The sequence below is a fragment of the Lissotriton helveticus genome, chromosome 9 (assembly GCF_964261635.1).
Source record: "Lissotriton helveticus chromosome 9, aLisHel1.1, whole genome shotgun sequence".
Lineage (NCBI taxonomy): Eukaryota > Metazoa > Chordata > Amphibia > Caudata > Salamandridae > Lissotriton > Lissotriton helveticus.
The window spans coordinates 1,212,897,498-1,212,921,705 of NC_136070.1; the positions used below are offsets into that span (position 1 = coordinate 1,212,897,498).

Genomic DNA, 24,208 nt, shown 5'->3' on the forward strand with positions numbered 1-24,208 from the left:
ATGTAAGGCTAAAGTGAATTATTACTACAAATAGTTGTAAGAGACTGTAGTGTTTAAACATCATATTTTACATTTAAGTTGTGAAATGTGAGTAATCATTGTAACTACGCATGATAAGTTTAGAAACTTATAGTTTATTAAATTAAACACAGGTGAAGATTTTATATAGTATACATATTGCATGTATGTATCTGAAGGTTGTTTTATGTTATAATTTAAAAAAGAAGAGCAATAGTGAAATTTAACAATATGTAACATCAGTGTGTTAAATTGATAAGCTAGGATTATTCTGAAAGTTATTTGCCTGACGTTGTATAATGCTAGAGGTAGGTGTATATGTTTTGTTTCTAATTGAAGTATGTTGCTGCAAAACCCTGTACATGGTGCAGGTTGCATTAATATGGGCATTTGTTATATTGCATGCCAATTTTTTAGGCATTAGGAAAGATTTTGAATGTGTACATGCAATAAAATATGATATACTAAACAATAGATGACCAATTTATAATAACTAAAGGTACAATGGCTATAGAGATAAGTGTATGTGTAACAGAGAGTAAAATAGACCTACAGGGTAGTGTTGTAAATTTATTTGAGAGATGTGAAATCATGTATCCTATACAATCAGATGATTAGATTTAAGAATAGTAATAACCATGCATATATGTTGAAAACATTTTTAATGGCAATAAATAGTATAAATATTTTTAAAATGTTTAAGTTGGTAATTGTTGGAATATTTCAAGAGTTTACTTTTATATATAAAAATTAAGCACTGTGTTAACATTGTTAGAAAATAGTAAATGTAATCTATTTAGTTTAAAATATAGTCTGAAGAAGTAAATTGTAGATGGTAATAGTATAAGAAATGTATAATATATCCAATAAATTGCCTTATATGGAAATAATAACAAATAAGTAAGAGTGGATAAATTGGCATAATATGTTTGCATATTTATAGTGTTTTAGATGTTAACTTGAATAATGGATACAAATGGATTATATAATTAGTAATGAGATGTATTTGGCCCTGTACATTGAAGGTTTAGAAATGTTTTATATTTATTAGATGCTAGTATGTATATAGGTAGTGGGAAGGTAAATGCAAGGATGAATGCATTTGAAACCATTGACAATTTATGTCTATAAAGGGTAAGTAAATAATAACAGTGGAAAGCAGATATGGGAGAGAGCATACTATTGATTTTCTTATAAAGTAACCAATTTTTTTCAGTAATTGCATACTATTTTTTAACATAAGTTATGTAATATGCTTGTATGTTTCAATTTTAAAATCATGTTGCATTAAATATATATGTGCAATGTTTTTTTAATGATATGTTTTAAACTTTTTTTAGAATCACTATATACATTGAAGAATATGCAATAGTAAGCAAGTGAAAAACTGGTAAGTTTGTAAACATAGTATATTTCACTTTATGTGAGGTACTATGGTAATATTCAATGGCAAGTATAACTATATAAACGTATTGAAATTTGTTGCTATTTGTTTTTAATGTATGCATGTATGTTGTTCAAGCTGTAAACAACAATTTTATGTTTTTATCTGTCTTATATTCCTCACTGTACTTAAAATATGATCCAACATCAAGGAGCATTGATGGAAGGGAAACATAAGTTTTGTTCTTATAAGATGTTTAATTTGGTGCTATTTTCTTTCTTTAGTTTTATAAAATGGCATTGTTATTGTAAGATTGTTTTTAATGTAAGTTTCTGTTCACAGAATAAAGAAAATGGAGCAAAGTGAGGAGGTACAGGTAAGTTGTAAAAAAGAGAAAGTAATTTTTCTTTATGTGTAGTAGTCTGTTCAAAGTAAATTAATTGTATATTTAATTAAATATGTAATATATTTATTAAAACTATTTTAATTGTTTTAAATGTAATGCAATGTTTTTTTTAATGTGTATTTAATTTGTTGGAAGTGCTGATCAGAATTTTTTTTGTTTTGTTCGAGCCTACCTAGTGGACTGGAAGAGTGATGATATGGAGTATGATTGAATGCAAAGGTAAGTTTTATTCTTGTAATATATGTATTTTCTGGCTATTTTGTTTGTTGTTATGTAAAATGCATTTAATGGTGTAATTAATTTAATGTGTGATAGATTTATTAATATTGCCCCTTTTTAAATGTGTTAAACCTAATGTTAATTCTTTTTTTAATGTATGTTTAATTTATTGAAAGTGCTGATCAGAATTTTATTTTGTTCTAGACTATTGAGTGGACCGGAACAGTGAGGAGATGGAGCAGGATGGAAGGTAAAGGTAAGTTTTATTCTTGTAATATATGTATTTCTTGTATTTTTTGTTTGGTGTTATATATATGTATTTAAAGGTGTAATTAATTTGATGTGTTATAGATTGAGTAATATTATCTGTATTTAAATGTGTTAAATGTAATGCTATTTTTTTTCAACATACGTTTAATGTATTGAAAGTGCTGATTAGAATTTTGTTTTGTTTTGTTCGAGAGTACGGAGTGGACCGGAACAGTGAGGAGAGGGAGCACGATGGATGGTAAAGGTAAGTTTTATTCTTGCATTATATGTATTTCCTGAATTTTTTGTTTGCTGTTATATATATGTATTTAAAGGTGTAATTAATTTGATGTGTTATAGATTGATTAATATTATCCCTATTTAAATATGTTAAACCTAATGCTATTTGTTTTTTAAACATACGTTTCATTTATTGAAACTGCTGATTAGATTTTTTGTTTGTTTTATTTGAGAGTACGGAGTGGACCTGAACAGTGAGGAGAGGGAGCACGACGGAAGGTAAAGGTAAGTTTTGTTATTGTAATATATGTATTTTCTGCCTATTTTGCTTGCTGTTATATATAATGTATTTAATGTTGTAGTTAATTTGATGTGTTATAGATTGATTAATATTATCCCTATTTAAATATGTTAAACCTAATGCTATTTGTTTTTTAAACATACGTTTCATTTATTGAAACTGCTGATTAGATTTTTTGTTTGTTTTGCTCGAGAGTACGGAGTGGACCGGAACAGTGAGGAGAGGAAGCACGACGGAAGGTAAAGGTAAGTTTTGTTATTGTAATACAGGTATTTTCTACCTATTTTGTTTGCTGTTATATATAATGTATTTCATGTTGTAATTAATTTGATGTGTTATAGATTGATTAATATTATCTGTATTTAAATGTATTAAATGTAATGCTATTTTTTTTTCAACATACGTTTGATGTATTGAAATGCTGATTAGAATTTTGGTTTGTTTTGTTCGAGAGTACGGAGTGGACTGGAACAGTGAGGAGAGGGAGCACGATGGAAGGTTAAGGTAAGTTTTATTCTTGCATTATATGTATTTCCTGCATTTTTTGTTTGCTGTTATATATATATATGTATTTAAAGGTGTAATTAATTGATGTGTTATAGATTGATTAATATTATCCCTATTTAAATATGTTAAACCTAATGCTATTTGTTTTTTAAACATATGTTTAATTTATTGAAACTGCTGATTAGATTTTTTGTTTGTTTTGCTTGAGAGTACGGAGTGGACCGGAACAGCGAGGAGAGGGAGCACGACGGAAGGTAATGGTAAGTTTTGTTATTGTAATATAGGTATTTTCTGTCTGCCTATATTGTTTGCTGTTATATTTAATGTTGTAAATAATTTGATGTGGTATAGATTGATTAATATTATCAGTATTTAAATGTATTAAATTAAATGCTATTTTTTTTCAACATACGTTTAATGTATTGAAAATGCTGATTAGAATTTTGGTTTGTTTTGTTCGAGAGTACGGAGTGGACAGGAACAGTGAGGAGAGGGAGCACGACGGAAGGTAAAGGTAAGTTTTATTCTTGTATCATATGTATTTCTTGTATTTTTTCTTTGCTGTTATATATATGTATTTAAAGGTGTAATTAATTTGATGTGTTATAGATTGCTTAATATTATCCCCATTTAAATATGTTAAACTTAATGCTATTTTTTTTAAACATACGTTTAATTTATTGAAACTGCTGATTAGATTTTTTTTGTTTGTTTTGCTTGAGAGTATGGAGTTGACCGGAACAGTGAGGAGAGGGAGCACGACTGAAGGTAAAGGTAACTTTTGTTATTGTAATTATATATATTTTCTGCCTATTTTGTTTGCTGTTATATATAATGTATTTCATGTTGTAATTAATTTGATGAGTTATAGATTGATTAATATTATCTGTATTTAAATGTGTTAAATGTAATGCTATTTTTTTCAACATACGTTTAATGTATTGAAAATGCTGATTAGAATTTTGGTTTGTTTTGCTCGAGAGTACGGAGTGGACTGAAACAGTGAGGAGAGGGAGCATGACGGAAGGTAAAGGTAAGTTTTGTTATTGTAATATATGTATTTTCTGCCTATTTTGTTTGCTGTTATATATAATGTATTTAATGTAGTAATTAATTTGTTGTGTTATAGATTGATTTTTATTATCTGTATTTAAATGTGTTAAATGTAATGCTATTTTTTTCAACATACGTTTAATGTATTGAAAATGCTGATTAGAATTTTTGTTTTGTTTTGCTCGAGCGTACGGAGTAGACCGGAACAGTGAGGAGAGGGAGCACGACAGAAGGTAAAAGTAAGTTCTTTTCTTTCTTGTAATATACGTATTTCTTGTATTTTTTGTTTGTTGTTATATATATGATGTATTTAATGGTGTAATTAATTTGATGTGTTATAGATTGATTAATATTATCCCTATTTAAATATGTTAAACCTGATGCTATTTTGTTTTCAACGTACGTTTAATGTATTGAAAGTGCTGATTAGATTTTTAGTTTGTTTTGTTCGAGCGTACGGAGTGGACTGGAACAGTGAGGAGAGGGAGCACGACGGAAGGTAAAAGTAAGTTCTATTCTTGTAATATATGTATTTGTTGTATTTTTGGTTTGCTGTTATATTTATGATGTATTTAATGTTGTAATTAATTTGATGTGTTATAGATTGATTAATTTTATCCCTATTTGAATATGTTAAACCTAATGCTATTTTTTTTCAACGTACGTTTAATTGATTGAAAGTGCTGATTAGAATTTTAGTTTGTTTTGTTCGAGCCTACCGATTGGGCTAGAACACTAAGGAGAGGGAGCAGGACGGAAGGTAAAGGTAAGTTTTATTCTTGTAATGTATGTATTTTATGGCTATTTTATTTGTTGTTATATAATATGTATTTAATGGTGTAATTAATTGGATGTGTTATAGATTGATTCATATTATCCCTATTTGAATATGTTAAACCTAATGCTATTTTTTTTTCAACGTACGTTTAATTTATTGAAAGTGTTGATCAGAATTTTACTTTCTTTTGTTGGAGCCTATCGATTGGACTGTAAGAGTGAAGAGATGGAGTACAAAGGAGTATAAAGGAAGGTAAAGGTAAGTTTTATTGTTATAGATATTAATTTTAATTCTATTTTGATTGTCGGTATATAAAATCTATTTATATGGTTTTTTGTATTTTTTGATGTGCTAGCTTGTCATTAGTAAAAAAATAAATGTAGTGACGTCATGTATAATATTTGTTAATATTTTGGATTTGAAAGGTTTAGAATTTAATGCTACCTGTTGTTTTGACGTTCGTTTTATTTGTTGAAAGTGCTGATGTGATTTTTTTCTACTTTTGGTGGAGCTTATCGAGTAGACTGGAAAACTGCGTTCGGTTTATTTGTTGAAAGTGCTGATGTGATTTTTTTCTCCTTTTGGTCGAGCTTATCGAGTGGACTGGAAAACTGCGTTCTGTTTATTTGTTGAAAGTGCTGATGAGAAATTTTTTTGTTTTGTTCGAGTGTATCCAGTGGACCGGAAGAGTAAGGAGTCGAAGGATGAAAGAGCATGACGGAAGGTAAAGGAGCGTTTTAGTCTTATAGATATTTATGTTTTTACTATTTTGCTGGTTTGTATATAAACAGCTTTTATACTTTTTAAAATTGTTTATGTGTTAACGTATTATTACTTAATAAATAGTATCCTTAATTTAATGTATTAAATATGTGTTAATATTGCCTATTTGAAATCCTAAAATGTAATGCTCTTTGTTTTTTTAACGTTTGTTTAAGTTGTCGAAAGTGCTAATGAGAATCTATGCTATGTTTAATTGAACGGGGATTTCCAATGTTAATGGTATGCGCAAGTATACTGTTAAGGGATTTGCAATGTTAATGCTATGCGTACGTGTACTGTAGGGGTATTTCGAATGTTAATGCTATGCAGCCGTGTACTATAGTGGGATTTTTACTATTAATGCTATTTGCAAGTGTACTGTACTGAAAATTTCAATGTTTATTCAAATTTTCTGATGATACACCTATGTAATTACTGGGAAGAAAGAAAGTACTATGACGAATGCAAAAGGTAAGATTAGAATTGTTTGGTTGTTATAACTTTGTGTGTTAAATATTTTAGTATACCAAATGTTATTTTTAGACAACGCATACTGATTTCAATATTTATGAATGTGACATTTGTTCTTGAACATCTGGTGTATGATGTTTGATGATACATTCATGTTATTTGCTGTAAATGTCAACTGTGATTTTAATATTATGATGCTTAACTTGAATGAGTAGAGCAGAACAGAAGAGTAACCAGGTAAAAGAGAGAAGTAACTTTTTGTTTTTTATGTTGACTTTATTTATGTATTTGGTATATGAACAATGATAATGTATTTGTGCTATTTCCAGTTTTTAATGAATGTTTATGTTACAGTTGTTATGGTGTATCATATCTATTGCATCCAATCGTTATTTTTTGTATATATTGGTGCATTTTGAAAATCTATGTATTGTTGATTAATATGTATATTTTATTTATGGTACATTTTCATATATACACCATTTCATTTATAAGCTACTAAATATTGTTAAGTGCAGAATATGTAATAGTTAGTTAAATACAAGATAAGTTCTTAATGTATATGGAACATTTAATTACATTATAAGTAAGAATATTGATAATGTATTTTTAATTGTTATATCACTAACCAGTGTACAAAAGATATAGCAGCAAATTATCAGAAGATTAATTTTGTTATTATATGTTGCCTTGACTTCGTGCATTTAGTATAAATTATTTAGTATTTTCTATTACTCTTTTGTGTATGTGCATTTTCTTTTATACAATAGAGAATGATGGACAACATGCAACCCTAAAAGTATGCTTTTATATTGATTTTATTTCATAGGTCACATCATATTCTATTGTACATGTCCAATATTTCATACTTAAATGACATAGAGACTACAGCATGTAATAATAAAGGTATGCTTGGATATAGAATGTTGCCTAGAATTTATGTACTATATCTTCTGTTTTGTATATGTGTTCTTGTTTCTTTACAGTTAGGAAGAAAAGATAAGATGCAAGCAGAAAGGTATGGTTTGATATGTAATCTTATCTGTACTTTTGTGTGTTAATCTTACTGTATTATATATATTTGTACTATAGAAAATATTATTTGCTATTATTTTTACTTATTGTCTATTTTATCATCCATGCTATCTCTTTTGCATTGTTTGTTTCTAAGTGCTTGCAATTTAGGCACCTGTGTATAATAATTTATTATTGCACATTTAGAATGACATTTCAAGTAACAATATTGATTATGTTTTTCTGATGCTTATATCACTAACAGGTGCAGAAAAGATGTAGCAAGACAAGAATTTGAAGGTAAATTTGTTTTTTAAATATTGGATTCAATTTGTGTTTCCTGTAGTGTATTTACTATTTTACATTTTTCTTTTGTATATGTGCATTGTGATGTATGGAGTTGTGAAGAATGGACAACATGCAACCCTAAAGGTATGCTTTTATATTGATTTTACTTTATGGATCGCATCACTTTCTATTGTACATGTTCAATCTTTCGTAGTTAAATGACAGACTACAGCATGCAACAATAAAGGTATGCTTGGATATAGAATGTTGCCTAGAATTTATGTACTATATGTTTGATTTTGTATATGTGTTCATGTTTTTTACAGTTAGGAAGAAAGGATAAGATGCAAGTAGAAAGGTATGGTTTGATATATAATCTTATATATACTTGATGTGTTAATTACACTGTATTATATATATTTGTACTGTAGAAAATATTATTTGCTATTATTTTTAGTTATTGTCTACTTTATCATGCTTGCTATCTGTTTTGCATTGTTTGTTACTAACTGCTTGCAGTTTTGGGACCTGTGTATCTATATGTATTATTGCAGAAATAGGATGACATCCCAAGTAACAAAATTGATTATGTTTTTGGGATGCTTATATCAGTAACAGGTGTAGAATTGACATAGCAAGAAAAGAATAAGAAGGTAAATTGTTCAGGAGGAGCCAAGCTGGCGACCAAGATGGCTGCATAGACGCTCGGCTCCGTGAGCCTTCTCACCCCGCGCATACATCCTGGCAACTATCCTGAGCCATAACGGCATATTTAAGTAGGCGAAGGATAACTTTCACTGACCGTTTGCTCCTGAGCCTTTTACGTGCGGCAGACCCGTGGAAATGTCCCCGACTGTTTTGCGGCCTTCACGGAGCTGAGACCGGGGTGTCGAGTGAGGAGAGTCGCCGGCCGCGACTGCGACAATATCGGCCTCTGGTAGGGGTGAGGAGTCGGCCGGAGGGCACCGGAGATCTGATGGGCCAATGGCGAAAGTGCCGACCCAGTCCATCTAGTGGAGTGCCTTGTGGGATGTGCAGTGAAGCAGGGTCGAGGGGAGTGCACGATACTTGGCCCCCTTTCCAGTATTGTGTCCGGGCATGACTAATGGCTTCTCCCGGAATCGGCGGGCGGCTCCCAGGGAGCGGCGGAGATTTTGTTTAGCCTTTTGGTGGCCCTTCGCTGGGAAGCCTGCCTTGACTTTCGGGGTCCTCGTGGTGACTCCTGTTGCGCCCTGGTGTGGGACCCGGTCCCCAGGTGAGGTGGAGAAGGACGAGGCCGGATCTGCTAAGATGGCGGACGGCACCCTCTTACGCAGACCACATCCAGGCAGAGAAGCTGCTGTGCGGGAGAGTCCTGGGGTCTGGCGACACGAGATAGAGCCCACGTCCAGAGATATACTGGCTGCGCTAACAACCCTGCATACGACCCTGCTCCGGGACGCCCGGGATCTGGGAAGAAGGATGGCTGCTATTGTTGTCCCATCGTTCCACACGGGCATAGTTCGATCTCCTGGAAGTGCCGATGTGCCCGCCTCTGCGTCAGTGATGAGTGCTCCAGCTACGCCTATGTTCATGGAGACGCTGGAAGACCCGGTTCATGAGATCGCTTTGGACAGATCTGTAGTACATGTGAGTGACTCGTCGGGGCACTTATCTATTCGGCGGCTGGGGAAACAACGTCGATCTATGGTTTGGGCTACCCCGGCGGCGTTTCAGCGCTTACCGGATGGTGTGTCTCTCTTTCCCTGGCTGGTGAGACTGTGTCCGGACTGGAGGATGTTTTTGTGGTCGATACTGACACAGACGGATTTCTGCCATACATACTCGGCTGGGTTTTGGTGGCTGAAGCCTCATGGAATAACAACACTGCCCGGTCCGCCCGGATCACTTGGACCCTCCACTCTGCTCTGTATGCCGATTGATAAGTGGACGTATGTTGGTACTACTGATAGGAAAGGCCAGGGGTGAGACCGTCTAGGACATAGTGGAACTTATTGTTGGCTGACTGTGATTTGGGGGACACTCAGCGGGGATGTTATTGATTGTGCTGTCGGTGATTAATGTTTTCCATGGCTATTCTGATCTTGCTTTTAGGATGTTTACTGTGCGCGGTAGTGGGGGGGGCGGGTGGCCAGATCGATGGCCCTTCCCCACATTTTTCCTCTTTTTCTTCTTTTTCTCTTTTTCTATATTTCGGGTCTCTTATTTAGGGCGACAGGCACGCTGCTGGGGGGGATAGGCCGTAGCCTTCTGCAGGGGTGCAGGGTGGGGGTTAGGGGGATGGGATTTGTTGATTTGTCCTTTCTTTGTTTCTATCGCCCTTTGTCTTTCTTCCTTTTTGGTGTTGTCGTTTTTCATGTTTCCTACAGTATGTCTCGTCTTGAGGGGTGGGGTACAGCTTTGCTACGTAACATGTTTGTTTTTACATTTATCCTGACTCGTGTGCCCTACCCCCAATACTTCAAACGTATATGCACTATCTGCGGATTTCCTGTTTCATGCTTGCTATTGTAGGACCATGTATGACCGTATGGCATTGATTCTGAGGTTTTCTTTATTGTAAAATGAACCTTCTCAAATCCTGAATCTCGCACAGTGCGCTTGAATACAAGTTATATCCTGGACACTTCTTAGACCCTGATTTTCGGGCTGCTGTATTTTTCTACATTGATTTGCTGTACTTATGACTTGACTAGCGGCCGGCCGGGATGGTTGTAGGCCCATTCTTGTATTTACTTGAAGTGACAATAAAAGTTCTCAAAAAAAAAAAGAAGGTAAATTGTTTTTTTAAATGTTGGCTCAACTTTAGGTGTTCACTTTCATATATTTACTATTTTATCTTTTTGTTTTGTATATATGTAATTTGTTCATTGTAGTTCTTGAGAATGAAGAACATGCAACCATAAAGGTACACTTTAATATTGATTTTAATTTATGGATTGGATCAATTTATATTGTATATGTGTAGTTTTCCGCACAGAAGTCACAACAGACAATCAATGCAATCATGAAAGTATGCTTTGATATTAATGTTGTCTAAATTGATGTACTTCATGTTTTTGTTTTGTATATATTTAATTGTTTTTTACAGTTATAAATAAAGTATAACATGAAAGAAAGAAGGTATGAATGTATATATAATGTTAATACTGCTTGATGTATTTCTTTTACTGTATTTTATATATTTTCAGGACAAAACAGTATTACGTGTTAATTTTATTAGCTATTTTGCATTTTTTTGTGCTTTATACATCTGTTGTATTGTTTGGTAGTAACTACTTGCAATTTAGGTACCAGCGAAATATTGTTTTTTCTTTGGATGTCTTACTTCATTGAATGGACTGCAAAACATGGAGCAGCAAGCTAATTGAAAGGTAAGTAACTGTTGTGTAATATATTATTTTTTAACAGAAGTTCAAGTACTTTTATGTGAATGTGATTGTAATATATTATTGTAACAATTAATTTACAGTGCTATGAAGATTCTACAAGATGTTTAGAAGAGAAAAGGAGGAAGCTATTACAAGTAAGGTAATTTTATTTTGAAGATATTTGTTCTGCCTAGCATTGTTTTTAAGAATAGCTGTAATTGTTTGGTGTTAGAACAATTAATAATGCAATTTAAATTATTTACAGTATTACATTTTGAGCTCTGCTCAGTGTATTAAAGAAATAACAGAAGAATCAGTGTATGAAGAGTAAGGTAGGATATTTTCTATTTAAGTATGTTATATATTGTTTAGTTATTAAATATTCTGTAAAATATAAATGAAGTGTTTTTGTATAATATAATTTTAAGTATGTTTTTATATCTTATGTAAGTATCGTATATTGACCTATATGTATTTTGTATGTAAAATATGAATTGTCAGTTCAAGGCATATATTATTATAAATAGTTATTAAAAGCATAACAATTGTATTTTACTGAAATAATGAGATATGCTTATGACACTTAATTGTATCTATGAAATTGAAGGGTTTAAAAAAAATGTAAAGAGTATTTTTATGGTTAATAATAGTTAATGCAATGTACTACTTTAGTTGTACTGTATGAACATTTTAATGTAGATGTATTTATTAGAAGGAGACATAGGATTGTTTATGAGATTGTGGAGTATTAGAGTATTTTGGTATAAAGGTATTGTTGTTTGATGTTATGGTTAATTACTATTGTGAGTATAGCTGATATTTGCAAAGTGGTGTTTTTTATATCAAAGGGATTTAGTTATAGGGGTTGTTTAAGGGACTGGCATGGATTAATGAATAATTAAAGGTTGAATGTAATTGAAGCTAATTGTATAATGCCATTAGTAGATGTGATAACAAGTTTTGGATTGAAGAAAGAGTGCAATAGTTTTATAAGATATATGTAGTAAACTATATTTCTTTTGGATTGGCATTATATTCTGTAGCACAAGGTAATGCAGAGACCAGTTGTTGTTAGGATAAGTAGAATGTGTATGCATCTTAAAAGAGGTATTTAGTATGGAGTTTGCTTTCACAGTAATAACATTTTAGTTTATTCCTGTGAATATGGATATCACTCTTATATTTTGGTTTTGTAAGGGTAAAAGCTATACTTGTTTGGTTTGTACAAAGTAACATATGCAGTCATAAACGTATGTTTCTATATCACAAAATATGTTACTGCTCATAACATGAAATACATGTTCATATGTATAAGAATTGCTACATGTGAAAAGAGATTATTATTTATATGGTTAATAATTTGTTATGCATAGGAGTGTGTGTTTTTGAGATATGCAATGCTTTTTACCTAGAATTTTTAATTAATATACTATCGTTTTCTACTTTTAACATACATAGTAAAGTGCTATTTTATAATATAGTGAGAATGTGTTACAAAAATACTTTATTAATAGTAGCAATTGGTGATGGTATTATGTGATAAGTACTGATGTATAAATGAGAAACAGTAAAGTTGGAAGATAGTAATGTTTATATTATGCAGAGAGACAAGTAAGTAAACATATAGATACATTTAATGAATCGTATTACACTTAGAAGTAGCATATAATGACCATACTAGCAATGATAGCAATTATAGCATAACCTTTAGAGGTTGCATGTTTGTGGCATACCTGGCTGGCCTTTCAGTAACTTGTCTGTGTGTGTTTGCTTCTTTTATGTTTCTTGTTTTTAAAATGTGTGTCTGTAGTTATGTTTTTTTATTTTGTAGCTGCTCCTTTATATATAGGGTGTACCTAGACACAGAGAAGCTGCTTCAAACCAAGAGATACAATGGCAGAGACACAATTTGAAACAGAAACATACATGCAAAGGATAGAAGGTGATAAGGGCACATGATGCTACATAGACTATTAGATTTACAGGTGGCATGCATAGGACATACCAAAGATGTTAAGGAATATACCATTACCATTGAAGGTAGCATTTATGGTATATAGCAGGGGTGGTGGCTAGGATACTATTATACTTAGATGTAGCATGTAAAGGCCATAGCAGCAATGATAGCAACTATAGCATAAGGTTTAGAGGTGGCATGTTTGTGGAATACGTGGCTGGACTTTTACTAACCTGTCTGTGTATATTTGTTGTCTTCTTTTTATGAGTCTTAGTTTAAAATGTATGTCTGTAGTTGTGTTTTTTTATTTTCTAGCTGCTCTTTTATATATAGGGTGTACCTAAAGACAGAGAACCAGCTTCAAACCAAGAGTCACAAAGGTAGAGACACAATTTGAAACAGAAACATACGTGCTAAGAATATAAGATGATGAGGGCACATGATGATACAAAGACTAATACATTTACAGGTGGCATGCATGGGGCATATCAAAAGTGTTAAGGAATATACCATCACCCTTGAAGGTGGCATTTATGGTATACAGCAGGGGTGGTGGCTAGTATACTTTTACACTTAGAAGAAGCATGTAAAGGCCATAGCAGCAATGATAGCAACTATAGCTTAAGGTTTACAGGTGGCATGTTTGTGGCATAGCTGGCTGCACTTTTAGTAACCTGTCTGTGTATATTTGTTTGCTTCTTTCTATGAGTCTTAGTTTAAAATGTGTGTCTGTATTTGTGTTTTTGTATTTTGTGGCTGCTCCTTTATGTATAGGATGTACATAGACACAGAGAAGCAGCTTCAAAAGAAGAAACACAAAGGCAGAGACACAATTTCAAACAGAAACATACATGCAAAGAATAGAAGGTGGTGAGGGCACATGATGCTACATACACTATTAGATTTACAGGTGGGATGCATGGGGCATATCAAAGGTGTTAAGGAATATACCAGTACCCTTGAAGGTGGCATTTATGGTATATAGCAGGGGTTGTGGCTAGTATACTATTACACTTAGAAGAAGCATGTAAAGGCCATAGCAGGAATGATAGCAACTATAGCATAATGTTTAGAGGTGGTATGTTTGTGGCATACCTGACTAGACTTTTAGTTACCTCTCTGTCTGTATTTGTTTGCTTCTTTTTATGTTTCTTGTTTTTTAAAATGTATGTCTTTATTTGTGGTTTCTTTTTTGTAGCTGCTCTTTTATATACAGAGTGTACCTAGACACAAAGAAGGAGCTTCAAACGTAGAGTCACAAATGCAGAGACAGCATGTGATACAGAAACATACATGCTAAGAATATAAGGTGATGAGGGCACATGATGATACATAGACTATTACATTTACAGGTGGCATGCATGGGGCATATCAAAAGTGTTAAGGAATATACCAGTACCCTTGAAGGTGGCATTTATGGTATATAGCAGGGATGGTGGCTAGTATACTATTATACTTAGAAGAAGCATGTACAGGCCATAGCAAGAATGATAGCAACTATAGCATAAGGTTTAGAGGTGGCATGTTTGTGGCACACCTGGCTGGACTTTTAATAACCTGACTGTGTATATTTGTTTGCTTCTTTCTATGAGTGTTAGTTTAAAATGTGTGTCTGTATTTGTGTTTTTTTATTGTGTGGCTGCTCCTTTATGTATAGGATGTACCTAGACACAGAGAAGCATCTTCAAAAGAAGAAACACAAAGGCACAGACATAATTTTAAACAGAAACATACATGCAAAGAATAGAAGGTGATGAGGGCACATGATGCTACATACACTATTAGATTTACAGGTGGGATGCACGGGGCATATCAAAGGTGTTATGGAATATACCAGTACCCTTGAAGGTGGCATTTATGGTATATAGCTGGGGTGGTGGATAGTATACTATTACACTTAGAAGAAGCATGTAAAGGCCATAGCAAGAATGATAGGAACTATAGCATAAGGTTTAGAGGTGGCATGTTTGTGGCATACCTGGCTGGACTTTTAATAACCTGTCTGTGTATATTTGTTTGCTTCTTTTTATGAGTCTTAGTTTAAAATGTATGTCTGTAGTTGTGTTTTTTTATTTTGTAGCTGCTCATTTATATATATATAGGGTGTACCTAAACACAGAGAAGCAGCTTCAAAAGAAGAAACACAAAGGCAGAGACACAATTTGAAACAGAAACATACATGCAAAGAATAGAAGGAGATGAGGGCACATGATGCTACATACACTATTAGATTTACAGGTGGGATGCACGGGGCATATCAAAAATGTTAAGGAATATACCAGTACCCTTGAAGGTGCATTTATGGTATATAGCAGGGGTGGTGGCTAGTATACTATTACATTTAAAAGAAGCATGTAAAGGCATAGCAGCAATGATAGCAACTATAGCTTAAGGTTTATAGGTCGCATGTTTGTGGCATAGCTGGCTGCACTTTTAGTAACCTGTCTGTGTATATTTGTTTGCTTCTGTTTATGAGTCTTAGCTTAAAATGTGTGTCTGTATTTGTGGTTTTTAGGTCTCGCCTCTCAATGCGCATGCACATTGAGCAGAGCAAGACTATAGGGGCTTAAACAGCGTTTAACCAAGCACACGATTCCACTGGGGATTCCTTGCAGTGCATGTGCTTTTTAGGTCATTGTGCAAGCGCAAGCCCTAAAAAGCGCGTGCAAATGCCACCAGCCGCCTGCCTTGCATTACCACATCAAAGGCAGCCCAGCCTCCCTCCCGCAGCCCCTGCTGCTTCACACCCTCATCACCGCCTGCCGGATCAAAGGCTTTCATGGCCGGCCGGCCGTGCTTTCAGTTTCACGGCCGCCAGGCCGGCCGTGTCTCCTTATTTAATTATTAACTTGTTCTTCTAATCCTGCTTTCCTCTCCAGCGTATCCGGTGCCTAAGCTTGGCTCCCCAGTATGATCTACTGCTCTGCTAGGCCGTGTGGCCACTTTTCTTTTCGTGATTGCACTTCTGTCAACACCGGGATCTTCTTGACTCATCTGTTCTACTTCATTCTGCGATTGTATTTCTTCAAAGTGCATTGCCCTTTCAAAAGCTAAATGAGGTGGAGATGTGGCCACTGATGGGACAAACCAATGCGTTCTTAATCCTATTTTATTAGTCTTGGGTGGATTCAGAATATTTCAGGTCCATCTTTTTGTCACATGAATGTGACTTCCGTTTTATGGCTGTCACCCGAGGCCGCTTACTGATCCCGGAGTGCCTAATTGGCTTCCTCAATTCTGGTTGGGTGATATGTCCGCAGAGGAAACAGACTACTTTGCTTTCTCCTGAAGGCACGTCTTTCTCGGGAGCACAGAAAATGGAGCTTTACCTCTGCCTGGCAAATGTCAGTTTAGCACCTTTGGTGTAGGTTGCAGTACTGCGGTAGAGCAGTGCTAAAACCAAGGGAAGTTCTTTTAACCGTGTTATCTAACAGCACACGTGTACCTCATTCTGCCATTCTGACTCCTCACTCCCACCATTATGCAATGCTTCAGACTGCACTGTGTGGGTCCCTCTTATTTCTGCAGAGTTTATTTAGATTTAATAAACTGTACTTCCTGTTTGGACTGTTTTGCCCATATTATGCTGACTGTTCAGTTGTAACTTTATTTTGTTTTTCCGCTGTGAGCAGTATTTGTTTTTTGATTATTTTGTTAGTTTGAACAAACTGTGCTTGTTCTGCGTCGGCAAATTCCTTCCATAATTAATCTGCCAGTACTGAATAAGCGTCTACTGTTCCCTTCTGCCGACCTGTGCTTTAGAGTCACATTGTTCGAATGAAAACTCCGAACTAATAAACAGTGTTAACCTAGCACTGAAACCTGTGTGGGTGGTGCAGCTGAAACCAGCTGCTTGGGCGTGTTTGAAGTCTGGTGCGTGGCATGCAGTTCTCGGGAGCGTTGCTGATATGACTACTGTGGTTGTGGAAAGTTGTTGCTGCGCCCAGCCAGACGTTCGTCCAGTAATATTGCTCAGTTTGCCGATGGCATGCATTCGTGATCTTTTCTGAGTTGTTTTTTGGTGCCGATTACCAACAATTGTACGTGAGGTCTTGTGTCTGGTGGATATTATAAACTCAGACACCCTCACACGCCCTCATCCTCACTTCCCCTCACACCCCCTCCCTCTCACACACCCCCTCACCCTCAACCTCACACCCTCTCAACCTCTCACCCCTTCACCCTCACACACCCTCACCCTCACGCCCCCACACCCTCACACCCCCTCACCCTAACACCCCCTCACCCTCACCCCCTCACCCTCACACCCCCTCACCCTCACCCCCTCACCCTCACCAACCTCACCCTCACACCCCCCCTCACCCTCACACCCCCTCTCACCCTCACACGTACTCTCATCCTCACACCCCCTCTCATTCTCACACACCCTCTCATCCTCACACACCCTCTGATCCTCACACACCCTCACACGCCCTCACCCTCACACACCTTCGCCCTCACACCCTCTCACCCTCACCACCCTCATACACCCTCATACACCCTCACACACCCTCACTCACCCTCACTCTCACTCACCCTCACACACCCTCACCAGCATAGCATAACAAAACAAAGCATAGATTAACAATACACAGCATAGCATAACAATAAAAAAGCATAGGATAGCAAAACATAGCATAACAAAACAAAGCATAGGATAACAAAACAAAGCATAGGATAGCAAAACAAAACATAGCATAACAAAACAAAACATAGCATAGCAAAACGCAACAAAGCATAGCATAACAAAACACAACAAAACATAGCAGAACGAAACATAGCGTAACATAACAAAACATAGCATAACTTAACAAAACATAACAACAAAACATAGCATAACAAAACACAACAAAACATAGCGTAGCATAACAAAACAAAGCATAGGATAGCAAAACTTAACATAACATATCATAATAAAACAAAGCATAGGATAGCAAAACAAAACATAGCATAGCATAACAAAACATAGCATAGCATAACAAAACATAGCATAACATAACAAAACAGCATAACAAAACACAACACAGCATAACAAAACGTAGCAAAACACAACAAAACATAGCTTAACAAAACACAACTAAACATAGCATAGCAAAACATATAATAGCATTGCAAAGCATAGCATACCAAACACAACAAACCATAGCATAACAAAACATAACATAGCAAAACAAAGCATAGCATAATAAAACACAACATAGCATAAAAAAGCATAGAATAGCAAAACATAGCATAGCATAACAAAACATAGCATGGCATAACAAAACACAGCATAGCATAGCATAACAAATCAAAAGCATAGGATAGCAAAACATTGCATAGCATACCAAAACAAAACATAGGTAAGCAAAACAAAACAGCATAGCATACAGCATCACTCAGCACCACCACAGCATCACTCAGGGGCACCACAACATCACTCAGCGCCACCACGGCATCAATCTGTGCAACCATTCAACAACTGGTTCAAATATGTTCTCTAAATGTTTCAAGCTTTATTACAAATGTAACAAAAAAATGTTAATATTTCACTTCTGTTCTTGGATTTTCGTCACAATAAAATACACTGAACATAATCTTAACAAAAGTTATTTACAAAAGTTTAAGCTATTGCCATTAGAAATTACAATAACTTTCATTTAAGTATTAATTAATTAAAAACATTAAAAGACATTGTTATTTGTAATATCAATACATGTAATTCACGTAAATACAACACATTGCATTACAAATGCTATCGGTGTCACATTTGTGAAAGTTATAACTATTGGCATTGTAAATGACAAAGCTATTAATTTAGCTATTTTCAAAACCAACACAAATAAAACAAATTGTCATTTACAAGACAAATAGCTCAAACTTTCCTAATGCGAGACCTATTGCATTTCCAATGCTTGTTTATATTGTGGCTGCTCCTTTATGTATAGGATGTACCTAGACACAGAGAAGCAGCTTCAAAAAAGGAAACACAAAGGCAGAGACACAATTTGAAACAGAAACATACATGCAAAGAATAGAAGGTGATGAGGGCACATGATGCTACATAGACTATTAGATTTACAGGTAGGATGCATGGGGCATACTAAAGGTGTTAAGTAATATACCATTACCATTGAAGGTAGCATTTATGGTAGCTAGCAGGGGTGGTGGCTAGGATACTATTATACTTAGAAGTAGCATGTAAAGCCAATAGCAGCAATGATAGCAACTATAGCATAAGGTTTAGAGGTGTCATACGTGGCTGGACTTTTACTAACCTGTCTGTGTATATTTGTTTGCTTCTTTCTATGAGTCTTAGTTTAAAATGTGTGTCTGTATTTGTGTTTTTGTATTTTGTGGCTGCTCCTTTATGTATAGGATGTACCTAGACACAGAAAAGCAGCTTCAAAAGAAGAAACACAAAGGCAGAGACACAATTTCAAACAGAAACATACATGCAAAGAATAGAAGGTGATGAGGGCACATGATGCTACATAGACTATTAGATTTACAGGTAGGATGCATGGGGCATACTAAAGGTGTTAATGAATATACCATTACCATTGAAGGTAGCATTTATGGTATATAACAGGGATGGTGTCTAGGATACTATTATACTTAGAAGTAGCATGTAAAGGCCATAGCAGCAATGATAGCAACTATAGCATAAGGTTTAGAGGTGGCATGTTTGTGCCATACGTGGCTGGACTTTTACTAACCTGTCTGTGTATATTTGTTTGCTTCTTTTTATGAGTCTTAGTTTAAAATGTGTGTCTGTAGTTGTGTTTTTTTATTTTGTAGCTGTTCCTTTATATATAGGGTGTACCTAAACACAGAGAAGCAGCTTCAAAAGAAGAAACACAAAGGCAGAGACACAATTTGAAACAGAAACATACATGCAAAGAATAGAAGGTGATGAGGGCACATGATGCTACATACACTATTAGATGTACAGGTGGGATGCAGGGGGCATATCAAAGATGTTAAGGAATATACCAGTACCCTTGAAGGTGGCATTTATGGTATATAGCAGGGGTGGTGGCTAGTATACTATTACACTTAAAAGAAGCATGTAAAGGCCATAGCAGCAATGATAGAAACTATAGCATAAGGTTTAGAGGTGGCATACGTGGCTGGACTTTTACTAACCTGTCTGTGTATATTTGTTTGCTTCTTTTTATGAGTCTTAGTTTAAAATGTATGTCTGTAGTTGTGTTTTTTTATTTTCTAGCTGCTCCTTTATATATATAGGATGTACCTAAAGACAGAGAAGCAGCTTCAAACCAAGAGACACAAAGGTAGAGACACAATTTGAAACAGAAACATACATGCAAAGAATAGACGGTGATGAGGGCACATGATGCTACATAGACTATTAGATTTACAAGTGGGATGCATGGGGCATAATAAAGGTGTTAAGGAATATACCATTACCATTGAAGGTAGCATTTATGGTATATAGCAGGGATGGTGACTAGGATACTATTATACTTAGACGTAGCATGTAAAGGCCATAGCAGCAATGATAGCAACTATAGCATAAGGGTTAGAGGTGGCATGTTTGTGGCATACCTGGCTGGACATTTAGTAACCTCTCTGTGTATATTTGCTTGCTTCTTTTTATGAGTCTTCGTTTAAAATGTGTGTCTGTATTTGTGTTTTTTTTATTTTGTGGCTGCTCCTTTATGTATAGGATGTACCTAGACACAAAGAAGCAGCTTCAAACCAAGAGACACCCAATTTGAAACAGAAACATACATGCAAAGAATATAAGGTGATGAGGTCACATAATGCTACATAGACTATTAGATATACAGATGGCATGGATGGGGCATACTAAAGGTGTTAAGGATTATACCATTAACCCTAAAGGTAGCATTTATGGTATATAGCAGGGATGGTAGCTAGAATACTATTATACTTAGAAGTAGCATGTAAAGGCCATAGCAGCAATGATAGCAACTATAGCTTAAGGTTTACAGGTGGAATGTTTGTGGCATAGCTGGCTGCACTTTTAGTAACCTGTCTTAGTATATTTGTTTGCTTCTTTCTATGAGTCTTAGTTTAAAATGTGTGTCTGTATTTGTTTTGTTTTATTTTGTGGCTGCTCCTTTATGTATAGGATGTACCTAGACACAGAGAAGCAGCTTCAAAAGAAGGAACACAAAGGCACAGACACAATTTTAAACAGAAACCTACATGCAAAGAATAGAAGGTGATGAGGGCACATAATGCTACATAGACTATTAGATTTACAGGTGACACGTAGAAGCCACAGCAACGTTAGTAATGAGAATAACATTACCCTTGGAAGTGGCATGTATAGAACATAATGCAGTAATACATAGAGTAGCATGCAAGTCTGTATATGTCTGCTTCTATCTATGTATGTTCGTCAGAGTATATCTCTGTCTTTGTGCATTTAAAATTTGTAATACTCCTGTATATGTGAGTACATCTTGTACCTGCCTATACCTTTTTCTCTAGACACAGGCATATACACAGATGAAAATGCAAACAGAGAACCAATGAACTGCGTATCAAAACAATCATAAACAAAAATATAATCTGCATGGTTATTTGGCAGTCTAATAGTTCCTCGTACCAACATTCTATTCACAGTGTAATAATAACCATTGCAAACCACATAGTATTTCTCATAAAAGTGCTCCCATGTCTCAGTGACCCGCAGCACGCCTTCACTGTAGCTACAACATGAAGACCTCAATGATGAAGCATGACCTTAAATGAGTACTTGATGTGTGAGGGGTATCTTAGAACCACGATCTGTCTTTTTAAACATTGCACTATCGTGTCTGCTTTTGTATACGTTTCTTTTCTAGAGCAAGTTTGTGTCATTTTCGTTATAGCTGCATCTCTATATGTAAGTATATTGTGGGCTGCATTATACATTCTCCTTAATATGCGTGTATTTCTGTATAGATATCTGCAGGTGTCTGTCAGACACTGTGCATGTATTTCTTTAAGAATACATCACTACGTGGGCACTGTAAACGAATGGCAGAATACAGACCGCTATTTTGAAAGCAGTATTTAAAATACTAGATGAATAGTTTAGCTGAAATTTATGACTGCAGCTAACATCAAGTAGATGATTAAACTTATAGGTGGCATATATGGGGTATAGGAAAGTGATATCGAGTACAGAATTATGCTTGGTGGTAACATGCATGGGACATTTGGAAATAATGTCGAGTACACAATCATCCTTAGGCTTAGCAAGCATGGGGCATTGAGAGGCGATATTGACTACACAATTATATTTATAAGTGACATGTATGGGGCATAGTCTACATGCTGCAGAATACAAGATTACCATTAGAAGTGGCATGTATGAGGCGTAGTATAGAGAGTGCAGAGTAAATTATTATCCTTAAAGGTACCATGTATGGCATATAGTAGAGATGGTCGCTATTTCCCTTGAAAGTACTATGTTGCTAGCATAGCAGAGATAGTGTGTGGTATATTATCAGTATTACACCTAGCATGTAAAGGCATAACAAAAATAATGCAAAATAGATGAGTACACTTAGAGGTGACATGTATGTAGCATAGCTAGAACGATCTTTAGTAACTTGTTTGTATGTATTTGTTTTCCTCTCTGTATGTTTCTCTGCAAGAGTGGATGTTTGTGTTTGTGTTTTTCTTTGTAAATGCTCCTGTATATATAGGTTCTACCCATATATACAGGAGCAAGTACAAATCAAGAAACACAAAGACAGAGATACACTCTTAACATTAAAACATAAACGCATGAAAGAAACCTGATGTTTACAGTTGGCACATATAACACGATTACACTTAGTGGTGCCATGTATGTAATGTAGCAGAGATAATACAAGTATGCTATTTCCTTTAGCGGTGGCATGTATGGACATTGAGAAGCTTGTGCCAAGCATACTATTACACTTACAGGTGTCATTTATGGAGCATAGAAGTAGGAGTGCACAGTATACCATACCCTTAGAGCTCTCATATATGAAGCATAAAAAAGCTAATGCAAAGTACAAAATTTCCCTTACAGTTGTGATGTATGGAGCATACTTATACAGGGAAACGTCGAGTGGCATATATGTGTCTATGTGTTAGTTATTTATGTGTAAGTGTTTTAATGTAGCTAAAATAATGTTATACGTACATAAAATAACTTTACTCAGAAATGCACTTACCAGACTTCTTACAATTTTTTGATAGCAGTGTATCTACTTATCGGAAAGAACACTGGAGACTTGGCTGACAATAATTTCTTGAGCTGTAGTTGTAAATAAAAAAACTGTTTTTATATCGAAAAGTAACAATAATTAAATTAATGGCATTATTACTAGACACATTTAAAATGCTAATATTTATAAACATGCATGAAAGCAGAAAAACAGTATAGAATCGCTAGGTAACTTTTTGTTTTTTAATATCACGTAATAAAATGTTATCACTATATAAAAAAAAGTATAATGTGCTTGCTGAGAAATGGAATTTCAGACCTGGCACGATATATCCGAAGATCTCCCTAAACTCTGCTTTCAGGAAAGATGTATTTCAGGGTGGTTATATAAACGAAAAGCAATTAATCTCTTGTAGTAGGAGTTGCTTATTTTCAAATAACCAATGGTAGTAAAGAGAAATAAAGAAATAAAAAAAGCTGCAAAAATAAACGCGCAGTTACCACTTGCAACAAAATGTTCACAGAAGAACGCTTTTAGTTTTGTTTTTGCTCATAGTGAGCTTTGATTTTAATAGCATAGGGGTCAGAACAGAAGTCAAGGAGGAGCACTTGCCCCCCCCGTTGGAATAGGAGTATGTGTGGTGTGGCTCCAGTTAGAGCATGGCGTAATGAATTATGCTTTGGAAATGGTGGCATTATGATATCACTTAAATTTATTGTAAAGCATGTAATGGAGTAGTGGACAAGTGTACGAACTAAAGGAAAGGGAAAAGTAGAGAAGACTAGAAGCTAGAAGGGGAGAAATTTGCAAGGCAGAAAAGAGAAAATTGAAAGGCAAAGTAAGAGAAGCATATAAGCTGCAAGGATAGAATGTTGGAAAGTAAAGACGAGAAACATATGAAATACAGGGGAGAAGAATAGAAAGTAGAAACAACAAGAGTGCAAGGTAGAAGAGAGAAGGGTAGAAAGTAGAGGGAAGAAGAATACATAGAAAAAAGAAAGGTAAAAATTAGAGAGGAAAAGGGTAG

The 24,208-nt window shown here is 34.9% G+C and overlaps 1 protein-coding gene across 1 annotated transcript in view; it reads right to left on the minus strand.

Moving 5' to 3' along the window:
• The window catches only part of RAD18 (RAD18 E3 ubiquitin protein ligase), a 742,369-nt gene extending 719,131 nt beyond the window's left edge, over nucleotides 1-23,238 (minus strand). The window contains exon 1 of the mRNA XM_078662420.1: nucleotides 23,188-23,238. The gene's annotated coding sequence lies outside the window, so the exon portion shown is untranslated. The remainder of the gene's footprint in view (nucleotides 1-23,187) is intronic.
• Between the last annotated feature and the right edge of the window lie 970 nt (nucleotides 23,239-24,208).